We start from the raw sequence: 16,658 nt of genomic DNA, 5'->3' as shown, positions 1-16,658 counted from the left end.
ATGACTTACTTATGCCTAGATTAATCAATGAAGTCCATCTTAAAAATAGATTATGTTTATGCTTTCATGTGAATTATCCTGAAGAGAAAATGATAACTTTCTTTAATTATGTCTGATTTTGCTGAATTCTTGCTGACCTCCATCTTTGAATATCTTGACAACCAAACAATGTGTAAGCAAAAAGGAATTTTGTAAAAGCCTTGTGGTGCCTTTGGGTCAAAGCATATGTCCTGTAGCTGGGCAAATCAATAATTATGTGTACATGTTATTGTTGTGTTGTATATAATGCTGATTTTGGGATAAATGGTTGACAAATAAGATTTGTGTTATTGAACACAGTAATTCAAATTATTTGAAGTACATGTACATTTATTGATAAATTTTTGAACTGATCACTGATTTTTTTATTTTTTGTTTTTTTTTTCCCCTTTCTTTTACTTGCAGGTCTTTTTATGATATTAATTAATGAATAAACTGTGTTTTTTCTTCGTGCAATTTGCAATTTCCCTGCTAATTTTTGGTTGAAGGCTATAAGATGAGTAAGAACTGGGTAGCTACTTTCTGATATAAATTGCTTGTGATATAATATTTTCTTCAAAGAAATGGAAATCATTATTAATGCAAGAAAATAAGCACATTCAATGGTAACAAAATTTGATTAGGATTCTAGCTAGTGTCACATTACTGTATAACCTTTTTATAACAAAGTGTAAATTTCACACATCAGGGACTTATATATATACTTAATATAATTATTTCATTGACAAAATTAAATCAAATGCCTACCTATCTTTATTTGCAAAAATGATCAAGGAGTTATATCTCTTTATTCGGAGACATTTTTTAATATAATACTTTCATGTAAATTACTTGAATTTGATTCGTCGCGAAACATTTGTTAAAAAAAAGTTACCCTCTGAATGATAAAACCACCCCCTCCAGCGCGACAGAACTTAGCAACAGTCAATATTGCATGACGAAGAATGCTATTCCAAACAAGAGGCCCATGGGCCACATCGCTCACCTGAGCACATTGGCTAGGCAAAAGCACAAATCAGTTCAGTATTGAAAAGATTACTGGGGGGGGGGGGGGGGGGGGGGGGGGGCATGAATTCTAAACAACCTGATGATGCTTCCATGTCAATATATAACACATGGTTTTGTTGTACTTGAGAAGTTTTTAAAAAAAATTTCCCATATATTCCTTTGTAAAAATTTGATCCCCCATTGTGGCTCCTCCCTATCCCAGGGGTCATCATTTGAACAAACTTGAATCAACACTACCTGAGGATGCTTCCGTATCAATATGACTAAACATAGCTTTTCTGAACTTGAGAAGAAATATTTTTTCTATATGTTCTTATGTAAAACTTTCAATCCCCCATTGGGCCCCACCCTACCCCTGGGGGTCATCATTTGAACAAAATTGAATCAAAATGACTAATCATGGTTTGCAGTTCTTCATCAGAAGATATTTTCCTATATATTTCTATTTAAGACTTTGATCCTCCATTGTGGCCCCACCCTATCCACGGGAGTCATGATTTGAACAAAATAGAATCTACACTACCTGAGGATGCTTCCAAATAAATATGACCAATCAGGGCTTTGCTGTTCCTGAGAAGAAGATTTTTTAAATTTTTCCTATACATTTCTATGTAAAACTTTTATCCTCCATTGTGGCCCCGCCCTACCCCGGGGGTCAAGATTTGAATAAATTTGAATCTACACTACCTGAGGATGCTTCCATATAAATATGACAAATCTGGGCTTTGCTGTTCCTGAGAAGATTTTTCCTATGTAAAACTTTGATAGTCCATTCTGGCCCCTCCCTACCCCCGGGGGTCATGGTTTGAACAAACTTGAATCTACACTACCTGAGGATGCTTCCATATAAATATGACTCTTAGGAAGATTTTTAAAGATTTTTCCTATATATTTCTGTGTAAAACTTTGATCCTCCATTTTGGCCCCACCCTACCCCCCGGGGTCATGATTTGAACAAACTTGAATCTACACTATCTGAGGATGCTTCCATATAAATATGACTCATCATGGTTTTGCTGTTCTTGAAAAGAAGATTTTTAAAGATTTTTCCTATATATTTCTATGTAAAACTTTGATCCTCCATAGTGGCCCCACCCTACCCCCTGAGGGTCATGATTTGAACAAATTTGAATCTACACTACCTGAGGATGCTTCCATATAAATATGACTCATCATGGTTTTGCTGTTCTTGAGAAGAAGATTTTTTAGAGATTTTTCCTATATATTTCTATGTAAAAATTTGATCCTCCATTGTGGCCCCACCCTACCCCCGGGGGTCATGGTTTGAACAAACTTGAATCTACACTACCTGAGGATGCTTCCATATAAATATGACTCATCATGGCTTTGCTGTTCTTGAGAAGAAGATTTTAAAAGATTTTTCCTATATATTTCTATGTAAAAATTTGATCCTCCATTGTGGCCCCGCCCTACCCCCGGGGGTCATGGTTTAAACAAACTTGAATCTACACTACCTGAGGATGCTTCCATATAAATATGACTCATCATGGCTTTGCTGTTCTTGAGAAGAAGATTTTAAAAGATTTTTCCTATATATTTCTATGTAAAACTTTGATCGCCCATTGTGGCCCCACCCTACCCCTGGGGGTCATGATTTGAACAAACTTGAATGTACACTACCTGAGGATGCTTCCACATGAGTTTCATCTTTCCTGGCCCTGTGGTTCTTGAGAAGAAGATTTTTAAATGATGCCATTATTTTTTCACTAATTCCTTATTATCTCCCCTTGAAAGAGGGCATGGCCCTTCATTTGAACAAACTTGTATCCCCTTTACCCAAGGATACTTTGTGCCAAGTTTGGTTGAAATTGGCCCAGTGGTTCTTGAGAAGAAGTCGAAAATGTGAAAAGTTTACAGACAGACAGACGGACAGACGGACAGACGGACGCCGGACAAAATGTGATCAGAAAAGCTCACTTGAGCTTTCAGCTCAGGTGAGCTAAAAATATTGACTGCGCGGAATCTGTGCACAAGCTTCAGCTTTATTTGTATTTGTTTAAGACATTCAGTATAATATAATAAATAGTGCATGTAGTTGATGGTAACATTGAAAATGTTCACCCAAGAAAACCATTGTCAACCTCGGCTGCACGTTGGTTCACAATGGTGTTCTTGGGGTGAACATTTTCAATGTTAGCCTCAACTACATGAACTACTTATACATATAAGTATGTCAAAATCTAAATCGAAAAGGGCAACATCATCCTAATTAAAATTCTTTTTAGGCACAGTTTATTCACTAGTAATTTTCGTTTTCCTTTCTTCCTGATTTAATAGTATACTTACATTTTTTGATTCAAAAAAACTATGTAAAAAATCTCTTTCAATTAGCAACAGTAAATAATTTTCTGCCACACAAAGAAGAATAAAACAAAAATTGAAATTAAGTTTTAAAACATTAAAACATAGATAAGCCAATATTAGAATAATAGACACTGACAGATGGTTTCTGTGCTCTATATAATGTAGAGGCAAAGGTCATGGAAGGTGAACAAAGGTTTATCTCTATCAAACAATTTGGGTCCATTATTTTTATTTACTTGGCCTATCTTTAGAAGGGGATCAGGCCCCCTTACATTGCTCCAGCTTGTTTACTCAGTAAAGTACTTTATGACCCAACTTTTATGGTCAAGGATGCTGCAATAACTCTGGGCCCCGTTTTACAACTTACAAGAGAACTAATGAAAAGACAAAAATGTTACTTTGCAAATAACTTTCTAATTTACATTTATTTGAAAATGGTTTAATTGTTACAGTATTAAAGAAAATTCAAGAAGAAATAGTTAAATGCAAGTAATTTTTTTACTAGAATCAGTTATTTTGCAAGATTTTAAAATCAACTTAACATTTTGGTCTTAGTTATATGTTCTTTTGTAAAAAGGGTTTCTGGTTATAAATTCAACTTTTAATTAGTATATATATATAAAATACATAGTTACTGTCTTGAAATATAAGCGATATTTGGGCGAGGGTAAGAAAACGTGATAGAGGGCTAGGCTTGCCGAGCCCTCCATCACGTTTTCGACCCGAGCCCAAATATCGCTTATATTTCAAGACAATATCCATGTATTTTGTTTACCCTGCAACATATTTTTACATCAGAGCTCCAAAACGAGCTACTTTCAACCTGATTTAGACACATCTCTGCAGCTGAAACTAAGATGCCATGGCGTAAACACTGCAATACACATGACATCATAATGCTTTTAGAACGTCGAAATATATGCACGAGGCTTTATTAGGGCATTGACCGAATAAAGCTTTGGTTTATTAGGTTACCTTTATTAGGTCAATGCAAGGGGTAGTTGCAGGATAAATAACCATATATGGCCGTAGGAATGGGGGTTGGGGGTTGCCCCCTCCGCCAATAATTTTGCAGACATAAACCATAGAAAACATATAGCTACATGTACATATACTTTATGCTTGCACCCCCTTAATAATCATATGACAATAGCTAGTGTCTGATAATCTTTATTTCTTTATTTTGGCTTGTCAAGGAATTTTTGCTTGGAAGTGCCCCAAACTGAAAATGTTGAAATTGGTTGTGCCTGGAATAAAATCGCACATCCCTACTATGACCCTTTCTTCCAATCTAATATATTATATTCATGCAATATTCCATGTAGTATTTACAGTAACATTTAACGATTAACATAAAATATGAAGATATAAAGTACAATATTTGACCTACATGTGAAAATGATGTCTTAATTCACATCCTTATCAAATGTAGGTTATCTTAATGTAAATTTATAAATCGGACACAAAATTTACCTTTGCAAGAGCTCAGCCTTCAGGTGAAAAAAATCTCCAACAAGATAAAAAAAAATCTACAGAAACTGACAATATTCCATTGAATAAACAATCTCCGTTCACAGAGAAGAATGTACCAAACTTTGAATTATTTCTTAATTTAAGTAAAACACCTTAGTAACAGAGAAAACATTACAAAATCACGTATAAATATTAACTTTACAGGAATTTGAAAGATTTCCTAATGCAGTGGTCTTCATAGTCATGTGCTGTTTTTTGATTAAGGACCATAGAGATTTCGCAATATTCGTAAACCATGTAAACATACCGCATATTGGCATGTACAGGTGTAACATAAAAAAAGTATACACAGGTCTGCTTGATAAAATTTAACCTCAATATTTACCTTTTTTTTTGTTTTACACGTCCTTAACCTAGCCAGGGTGTGTCAATGTTGTTTATACAGTCTAGAACTCTCGGTACACTGTTGTATTGTCCCAGTCTCTTCAAATTTTTACAGCATCGGTAGGATTGTCATTTTTTCCACCACCGATGTTACACATAACATCCTCTTCACCATCAAAACATGCACAATATCACAGTTAATTTTCTGAAAGGAGAGTAACGTTAAGACCATTCCATAGAGAGTGATAGACGACGAGTCTGAAAAAGACATCGATAACCTACTTTTACTTTCAGTTTCTCAATTTATTCTCCATCTGTGCCATATATTAACCTATCTCATTTTTGTGCCATATATTAACCCTACACCACTGTACACAGGAGTAACTTTTCTTCCAACTAATTTTTTTAAAGCTATATATTGCGTATCTGAGCTAAAAAACAAAAGATTAATTGAGTGTAGATAAACATGATATATGTTATTTACGTTCAAATCAAAATTTTCACTGATTTTGAACTTGAATAACCTTATGTTTCTTCAGTTTAATAAATTGACTTTAGGTCCAGAATCAATAAAACAGTGCAATTGACGGTACTTAAAAACATAAAAATTAAGATCCTTGCATTTTAACAAAATTATTATGAAAATGAAGCTTAATATCTCTACTTTATAGTTTCGAAAGTCATTTCAAGTTAAATATGATGGATCTTTTTCTTTGAATGTTTAAAGTATGACAACTTTTTATCATTTTTCGCTAATGTAACACTTGTTACCTTGCCATAATAGTCATAATTAATAATAAAAATAACATTATTTCAAATGTTTAGTACATGAATGCCCTCTGATTTGGAAATGACCTGATGATAGTTTCTGACAAAATAAATCAGACCATTCTAGAATTTATTTGGGATATTTTTTAATCATAATGCAAAGTAGGTAATATTTTTGCTGCTAAAAATTTTTCAAAAAAAAAAAACAAAAAAAACACTAACACATGTAACATTACCGGTATATTGTAAATAACGAATTTAAAATGTGAATTTCGCATAATTAGTACCCACAGAGACCCAATAAGGATACGTATATGCGCTATTTTACTTTTCCCTGTGATTTTTCTGACGTCTGGTGGCTTTTTGTATGTTACAACAATATTATTTTAAATACATGCAGTTATTTTACACATAAGAAAAAGTCACGACGAATATTGTTTACTGATTTTGATATTATTAGAGTGTAATAAATTTTAATAATTTTTAGGAAAAAAAATTTCCAGCTTACAAGATATTAAGTTATGCCATAAGTACAGAATCATCATTTTTTGCAAGCACATATATGATTTTCAATTGAAATAGCTTTGAACTCTAAAGTCAAGTTTCTCATAGGCTATATATGCCGTGAAAGCAATGTACTTTTTGCTACTAAGTGTTAATATATCAAACTTTTGTAACGAAGTATAATTATGTATCTTAAGAAATTAACTAGTAACGCATGTTACAATTTGAAACTACATTTTGTCAGACCAAATAATTGTCTATATTACAAAGTTGTGGAGATAAGGCTTGATTTCTAATGCAAAAGCGAAGTATATCACATGTAAAGGGAATAATTCCCATATTTTTGTCTATGACTTCCATTACATTGAAGGAAGTAAAATTACATTGTTAAAATAAATCGGGGGAGTCTATAAACAGGTCTTTTACTACATGATTAAATTTCTTCTGCATAAATTATATGACACATGTATCTTATTTCCTTTCTCCTTTAATATTCCTTTATTTGTAATTGTTTCTGCATTTCAACATATGTCTTGGTCTTTACTACCCGAAGGACAAAGGTGTAACATACGGTACTGCATTAAAACTTTTTACCCCTTCAACGTACACTGTAAAATAATTATAAGACAATATTTTATTCCCTTGACAGAAAATAATGAAGAACAGTATAATCTAATTTTTTTCTGGATTACTCTATGGGTAAATGTGTTTAAACTACAATTTTGTGTTTGTGAATCCCCCCCCCCCCCAAAAAAAAAAAGAAAAAGAAAAAACGATTATTCCAAATTTTCATTTAAGAATACCTCGAAACAGTTTATAAAACAGCTGGTACAAAGATTAATATGGCTAGTCTACATTGCATCGTGCGATAAAAGCTATATACACTCAGTAATTTTACCTGTAAAATTAATTAGGTAACCAACGTTACTGTATGTAACGGATGTTACATGTTCTTTTGTACATTATTTAACAAAATTACAAATGAACATGGACTGAGTTGTAAATTTATTAATATCATTGAATATTGTTTAACCCTTTCGACGCCAAAGCGACATAAATGTCGTTTACTGTGTCAACGCCAAACCGACAAAAATGTCGTTTTTAATAGATGTTTTACATTTTCTTTTATTAACCATATATCTTACGTGTAATTAAACACAATGATATTTATATTTTGACACAAGTATAGGTCTTTATTTTTACATAGGTACTGGTCTAAATATGACGTAATATTTCTTACGTTGACGTTAAATAATGACGTCAGTTTTGGAGTACGCTAGTATTGTAAATAAAGTATGGCGCACTTTCAATTAGCAATTTTATGTTTCATTGTTGCCGGAAAGTTTTACACTTATTTTCTCCGTGCCTACATGCATACATATTTTTGAGAGGGGGGGGGGGAGATACGTATTTTTTATATTATAAGTGGTTCTTCATTTTGAATAACAACTTATAAAATGTATTGAGCCATTTTATTCCCTAGTTAATCATATTGATATACACGATTACACAGGCTCAGGTGTAGCGTCGATTTCCAAATGATTGTTGGGGGGGGGGGGGGGCAGAGATAATTGACAAGCAAAAAAAAAATCCGAATAAAAAGCAACCGTGAAAAGTTCAACCTGAAAAAGCGACCCCAACTTTGTTCGGATATTAATACTGATAACATGGGATATTTGAAGCTACTACAACAACAAATGAGGAGGGGATAGGACAAACAGCCCCTATATAAATAATTCTATACTAAATTAACACACAATTAAACGGAGGATTGGGGCACAAATTTTGCAAAATGAATAAATAAGTAAATAAATTTTGCTATAAAAGAATTTGAATAATGGATCTTCAAGAGCATTATACTGTGTGCATAATAAAATAACATTTACATCGTCAGTGATTTTAATTATGCTTGAAAATATGTATGAAAAAGAAGAAACAATGGATTACGCTGTAAAGAAAGGATGATTGAACTTCTGATAAAAGTTCATATGCGACATCTTTTGAGAATGAATCACTGATCTAAAAGGGGAAAAAAAACTTTTACATGTAACAAGTGGTTATGGGTGTCATTCAGATATTATAAAAAAAAATGTTCAAAATCATCAACCACTTCACACCAATCGGAAGGCACAAAGTCAGTCAAGAAATCTATACACTATGGGAAAGATGAAAATTAAAGCAACAGTGATGATTTTAGCAAAAGAAAAAAAAAGGGGGAAAAAAAAGAAAAAAAAGATTCGTCCAAAACTTTGATGACCGTATAATATGTAAGAAAGCGTTTTTTGTTTGTTTGTTTGTTTGTTTGTTTGTTTGTTTTTAAACTGATTATTGTAATAAATTAGCCCTGCTTGGACGTCGAGTTTCAACTCTGATATCTCGACACCCCGGATATCTCGACATTTTCTGAAAGTTCCGTTGACTTGTACATGACCTTTAGGAAAAAGTACACACGCACACCCTTACACACACACCTTTCTGCTTTTAGAGAAAAAAAAACGTTTCTAATCCAATCGTGTGGTAACAACCAAAAATACAACTCATGTTCTGTAATTTCAAGATTCCGAGAAAGTGATATTTTTAAAATAATAACTATGAAAATGGCTAAGTCGCCTATGAAGAGAGTCGAGTACACCGATGGGGTTTCAAACATTAAATGGATATTGCTTAACTGCATTGCCATATACAAAAAAAAAAAATAAACGTGTGTTGGACGTATTATTTATTTATATGTACATTTTATTGTATCGAAATATGAAAAGCTAAGATGTCAGGTTAGCTGATGTCACGGAGGAAGATGAATAGGTGACCATAATTGCGTAAACATAAATTCAAGTCTCGCGAGATATTCAGTTTCAATTTCAAATTTAATGCAACTGTAATTCACTTTGCTCAAAAAAAGCCCAGCTCCGTTAAATGTGCATAATTATATATATATATATATATATATATATATATATATATATATATATATATATATATATATATATATATATATATATATATATATATATATAAAAGAGCTAAGAGCAGTACAAGTATCTCTTTGATCAATTTTTTTTTTATTTTAGAACTTTTCGTAAATCTGAGTTGGAAACCAGACAATCGCTGTAAACATTTTAGTAATTAATCTCTCGCGAGATTTTTTTAATTCCAGGAATCCATGCAGGAAGGTCAATATCGGATCAAGCGCAATGCTACAAGGAATTCCTTTTCTCATAGGATTGAAATGACGAACTTTAATAAGCTTGAATATGACACGTGACTGACGGCTATATTTCTATGTCCAGCAGGTGAAGTTAGATCACGAAGGTCAAATCATTCCGACATCATTAAATGGCAAGATTGAAAATATGCTGCTTACGTCATTTCCATCTGTTAAAGTCAAAACATTCATTTTGATGATAGAGAATGGGTCTGAGAAAACATGGGATTGAAATTCATTTTCAATCCACCTCAGCTACTCTTGTACGCACTGTGTTAATGATAGATCCAGAAGACATATAATGTCAATTTCGGAATAGTTTGACATTTATATAAATCAGTAGAGTTTTCTGTCCAATGTTTTTGTTTTATGATTGATTGATTATTATTGTTTAAAGCCGATAATAATCAATCAATCATATAAAAAAAAAAAAAAAAAAAAAAAAAAAAAAAAAAAAAAAACATTGGACAGAAAACTCTGATTTATATAAATTTCAAACTATTTCGAAATTGATTTAAGAAATAATAAGAGGATGACCATTTGATTTCGAAAGGGGGGAGGGGGGCTAGTCCTTAAAAATAAGCAAAAAGTTTTTGAGCTTGGAAAGCCCCCTCCCCCTTTTCCCGTTTTTGCTTGTCAACCGTTTCTCTGTGAAGAAGACTGAAATAAGATAAAATCTCTTGACATCCTTGAAATAAATAAACGATGTATTCTGAAGGCATGGACATAAATAAATTTAACCCCCCCCCCTTATAATTAAATGACCGCCCCATGAAAGAATACATCTATACGTTTGAAATTGGATTGAAAATTCTTATCTACATAATTTTCAAACTATTCGGGAATTGAACCTATTTGACTTTTGAAGCATACATTAATACTTTGTCTATGAAATCAGCTTGAGTGGATTGAAAACCAACCTCAAACTTGAATTTCAATCCACTGTTTTCTCAGACGTCCGTGTCGAATTGTATCATTATCGATCATCAAATAAGATGGAAATGGCGTAAGATATATATTTCCAATCTTTCCAGAAACTGTTCCGCGGTCTAGGAAATCTATTTTACAGAAACCAATTTGCATGTTTCCTTTTTGAGATTTCAGTTTCGGCCCTTTTAAGAAATGATGTACGATTGTTGTGTCCAAGTGATAAGCGTCGAGAGCACAGGTAAAAGAAAAAGAAGACCACTTTTGATAGAGTTTGATTTACTTGGAAAAAGCTAAGAAATTGACTAAAAGTTTCAATTTTCATGAATGGAATAACCTTTCACAAAACAATGTCTTGACATCAATATGCGCCTCTTTTTTACGTTTTTATTCCATATCTAGGACAGGCGAAGAAGTTGAATTGTATGAACAATGGAAACATATTTAAAATATTTTATCAACGTATTTAAAAAAAAAATATCCGCTTGGAAGTAGAAAAAGATTTATTTTTTTTAATGACTTTTTATGAACAGAATAAACTTTAAGAAAAAAAATCATGCATCAAAAATTCATCTGAATTATTTTTTTTCCGTTCGAATCCATCGGTGATACAGAGATACTTGGGTGTTGTTATCTTCTCTTAACAAAGCTAGAGGGGAAAAAGAAACACGCTTGTGGTGGGTGGGGGGATGCATGCTTATAACTTAAATTATTTTTTTTATATCGGAATCAATTTGCTTTTTTGCGAGGGGATGGCCCGCTTTATGCGCGGTGCCCTTGTTTGGGTTGGATTTCTTATTTCTCTATGGGCCATCCGTGTATTCTTTTTTTTTTTTTTGGAGTGTGTGGGAGGAAGGGGGGGGGTGCTTTATATACTTTATTAATTGAGCTAGAGTATTAAATATAAAAAAAACCTTTTGTTGAATTCTATTATTTTTTTCGACTGAAAATAAACCGATTCCAGATCCTAAATTTCTAGACTCCCCCCTCCTTCCTTACGAAATAACTGCATCTGCCTCTAGAAGTGTGAACTAAGGCGTCTTTTTCTTAGGACATACTAGTAGCTTAGAAGAAAAAATAAAATATTTTCTCAAGTTTGTATGTGTTAAAACGATTAAAATTATTTAAATAATTCTAAGAATGTTTAGAAACTGAATTTGACGCACGCGACATAATTAGGTTTTTAGTCAGTAACGTCAACGTAATTTTGAAGTGCCTTACTAAAATGTTTATAAAATACTGAAAAAAAAATCAGATATTTTAAAAAAGTTATTTATACATGTATTTGCATTCAGAAAGGGCCAGGCTATTTAAGGACCTTTACTCGTGACTGCAGTCATATATTTATAACATTTATTTTTTGAAAAAGCTTAAGATTAAACTCTCTTTTGTTATATTTAAAGACTTTCCTTGCATATGCTAGTTACAGGATAAATATTGGCTAAATTTACTTTTTGGCGATTAAAAACTACTGGAATGAATATGACTTTATTATACGAATTTTCCTTGAAAACTATAAACATCCTATTACATTGCTTAAACAGGTGCTTGTTTCATTATCAATTTGACGCTTTTTTCTGAAGCAAATTATTTTACGTCTCAGTTGACGTCATAGTACGGCATCCATGACGTTATAGACGTAACTATATTCGGCGTCGAAAGGGTTAATAATAGTAATAAACATCATTATTTAGTTAAATGCTTCATAGAAAAATCATTTATATCATCCTTTTAACAACATTAACCGTTGTTTTGATTTCACTAGATATTCAAATTTTTGTTTCATTTTCAAGTCCTCTAGATTCTTAGAATTAATGATACTGCAGTCGAGTCCTCGTATCTCACACGTGTTAGGTCGCATCTGTATATATATATATTCGCGTCAAAATGTCTATAAGAAAAATTCTATTGTAACGGATGTTACTTAAGGAAGCGATTGCAAGGGTCCGTGAAAAAAATCCGCTCAATGAATTTTTCTCATTTTTACATATAATTTGCCTTACGTTAATGGTATCATAATATGAAAATTTCAACCATGGTCATCAGGGTTATAAGGATGATATGGTTGCCATAGTAACCGCAGCTTTTCGATATTTTGATATTTATGAGGTGAAATTTTATATATCCCATACAGGTATCAAAATTAAAACAAAATTAAAAAATTTCCATTAGATATTAAATAATATGCTTTATTTTTAATGAAAATAAAAACTGTATCGGAAACTATTGATAGATGTAGTAATGCCTCGGCTGCTTTGGGGAGTATTCATTGTAAATTTGCAGTAATATTTTCACCTCAAGAGGAGTTATCAGCGTCTTGACAAAAAATTACCCAATGAATTTTCCAAAATCTAATATATTTTGTACAAATTATTATAAGTGACTTATGGTTAAAATATGAAGTAAGGTCATCACATTCATTTTGAAGCTACACGCATTTCAATACCCCCCCCCCTTTCCTAAAATATTATAAGATTTCATAAATTTTCGTATGATGGTTTGCTGCTGAACCTTAAATATGTGTAGTGTGTAAAAAGACTAAAGAAAAAACAATATGTATAGATTAATAAATCCTTTTTTCTGAAAACCTTGCGTTTGTTGCTCATTTTATATGTAAAACAGAATAACAAAAGTAACAAAGTAACTTAATAAAATCATGTACTCAAAATATAACAACATGCACATTAGTTTTTCTTTTATTTTCCCGTCTCCAAAACATTCATTCCGTTATTATATCAATATAAATATATATATTCTAAACCAGTACACAGTGGTCCATGGGGCAAATTGTTCATGCGCTGAACAAACATCTCGGTCTCTGCACTGTGACCTGGAATTGGGGGGAGGGGGGGGGTTACCTGTCTGAATATATTGAATGAATAGGAGATATTTCATAGAACTTGTATCTGCAATTATAAATATATAAAAATCCTAATATCTTTTTTCGCAAAAAAAGTGATTAGCTATTTAACATTTACATTTGCAAATATTTTTCCTTAATATTCTTCGCATCATTTTCTCATGAACTATAGGTATTATAATACATGAGTACATGAGGGAGCAAGAATATCTCCATTGTGACGTCATAATTTCACACTTGACGTCAAAACTAGAAACTTTAGTTTCAAAAATATAAATTTGCGCCGCTTCGTGCTTATGCGCTTCATAAAATATGCCGGCATGAAGCGTCTTTGTTCATGTCCTCGTGAATTTTCAAAAATTATTATTTTAGAAATTATTTTTTGCTAATTTTGTGAAAACTTGCAAAAGAAACTTTTCTTTTCTGTCAGAAGAAGTGTGTCCAGTTTCAATTTTTGACAAAATACCGACGCATAAAACATTATACAACAAAATGTTTACACAATATATGCACCGATGATTCAATGTTTACATGGCCGATGTAAGCGTTGAAAATGCTATAGAAGATCTTACAGAGAAAAAAAATAAATTTCCTCTGCAATATTAAAAGAAAAAGATGTTCATGTTCATCAAGCAGATCTCAAACTATAGTCTATAACATATAATATATCAAAATCGCATTCGTTCATCTGTTTATCCATATTCATTAATCACTGAGAAAATCACGCCGTCTGAAGCTTCTAGGAAATGAATATATACGTTGATGTAGATCCAATAGTAAATTCTAATATTTTAAGTAATTAAAACTAGAGGACATAAAGATCCAGATCTTAATTCAATTTATTAATAAAATTGATTTCAATGGTTACACAAAAGCTAGACGTGTCAAAACAAAACACGTAGATGAAAAAATCTGCGTCGACGCTCCCCAACACTCTGCAGCGTCATGTCCTATTCTTTCTCTGTTCATGAAATATTGCCACGAGGACTTTTTGTCATTGGCGCAATCATATAACACCCCTTATTCCGGAAATGGTTATCGTAAACTTTCTTTTTTTAAACTTCACATGAGTCGATCACGTGACGCCTTGCAATCGCTTCCTTAACGTATGTAAAATCCTAGTATGTAAGTTGTAAAAATAGGAAAAGTTTAAAAATTATTTTCTGTATGTCATGTTTTGTTTTCAAGGATGTTAATGACTCAACTTATTAAATGTATCATTAATGTCTCTAAAGTTTCTTTATTGTTTTCTTTACATATGTAGGTTAAATTCTTAAAATGGTGAACAAAATTTTCTCATTTAAGAGTAATAATAGTATAAAAAGTTTTGGTTTCCTACTCAATTTGATTTGCTTCGTCAAAAGCAATTGCTAAACAGTAATTTTGTGCAACAATTTTCACAAAACAGTCTTTATCAATAATCAAATACAGCATAAGTGATTGATGTAAAGATTCGCTTGCATATTTTGCGACAAGCGCTTTGCATCAAATTTTTAATAAATGTCAAATAAGATTTGACATTAAAAGAGTTTTTATTCAAAATTAGACATCATAATTTCGAAATTCATGCAAAAAACACACAGTTATATGCTAATAATGATTCAATATATTCCGCTGAACATAAAAACTCTACGTGGCGACAGTATCGTATGTTACGAATTGACTAACTTGAAGGTTGCTGGGAAACTTATTTTTCGACCTAGACAGAAAAGTGTTTGTGTCCAAGAAGTTAGCGCTGGTACCAAATGAAAACACAAAAATATTTAAGTTTAACAACTTTATTTACTTCTATAGAACTTGGCAACATCATTTGCACGCTTTTATTGATTTTGGACCTTTAAACCGTATCTGTTATTTAAATGCGCAGTCGTTAAATCGGTTATTGCTTAAATTTCTAACATCTTTGAAACGTGATTGATTTAAATTGTGTAATTTACAGGAAAGTCCTATCATTAAACAAATAGAAAGATCTTTTTGATTTTTAGGTCACTTGAGTCACTCAGGTGACCTATTGCTATCTCTTTTCGTCCGTCGTCGTGCGTCGTTCGTCGGTCGTAAACTTTTGAACATTTTCAGCTTCTTCTCTGGAACCAGTGAACCAATTTCAACCAATTTTGGCATATAGCATCTATGGGTGAAGGGGAACAAAAATTGTGAAATTCGTGGCCCCTGCCCCCCTGGGGCCTGAGGGGTGGGGCCAAAACCATCAAAATTAATGCAATCTTTAAAAATCTTCTTCTTTACTCCTGGACATCAAGCAGTCAAACTGTTGGCATGATTGTAATAAGCATTGAGCCCTCTACCAAAATTGTGAAATTCATGGCCCCAGGGTCAGGGGTTCTGGTGCTAGGGCGGGGCTATATAGATCATATAGTGAAAGTGCATTATTTCTTTGAAAATCTTCTTCTCTACTCCTTGGTATTATTGAAACAAATTGAATACATAGTTATGATGAGCAAGAGTGACTATACCAAAATTGTGAAATTCATGGCCCCAGGGTCAGGGGTTCTAGTGTTAGGGCGGGGCTATATAGAACATATAGTGAAAGTGCATTATTTCTTTGAAAATCTTCTTCTCTACTCCTGGGTATTATTGAAACAAATTGAATACATAGTTATGATAAGCAAGAGTGACTCTACCAAAATTGTGAAATTCATAGCCCCAGGGTCAGGGGTTCTGGTGTTAGGGCGGGGCTATATAGATCATATAGTGAAAGTGCATTATTTCTTTGAAAATCTTCTTCTCTACTCCTTGGTATTATTGAAACAAATTGAATACATAGTTATGATAAGCAAGAGTGACTCTACCAAAATTGTGAAATTCATGGCCCCTGGGTCAGGGGTTCTGGTGCTAGGGCAGGGCTCTTTTGATTATATAATGAAAATGCATTAATTCTTTGAAAATCTTCTTTCTCTACTCCTGGGTATTATTGAAATAAATTGAATACATAGTTACGATAAGCAAGAGTAACTCTACCAAAATTGTGAAATTCATAGCCCCAGGGTCAGGGGTTCTGGTGCTAGGGCGGGGCTATATAGATCATATAGTGAAAGTGCATTATTTCTTTGAAAATCTTCTTCTCTACTCCTTGGTATTATTGAAACAAATCGAATACATAGTTATGATGAGCAAGAGTGACTATACCAAAATTGTGACATTCATGGCCCC

This window comes from Saccostrea echinata, unplaced genomic scaffold (genome assembly GCF_033153115.1).
Source record: "Saccostrea echinata isolate AGI-Se365-2 ecotype Australia unplaced genomic scaffold, CSIRO_AGI_Sech_v1 ptg000022l, whole genome shotgun sequence".
Classification (NCBI taxonomy): domain Eukaryota; kingdom Metazoa; phylum Mollusca; class Bivalvia; order Ostreida; family Ostreidae; genus Saccostrea; species Saccostrea echinata.
The sequence above is the reverse complement of the archived record's forward strand: the minus strand, read 5'-3'. Positions refer to the sequence as shown.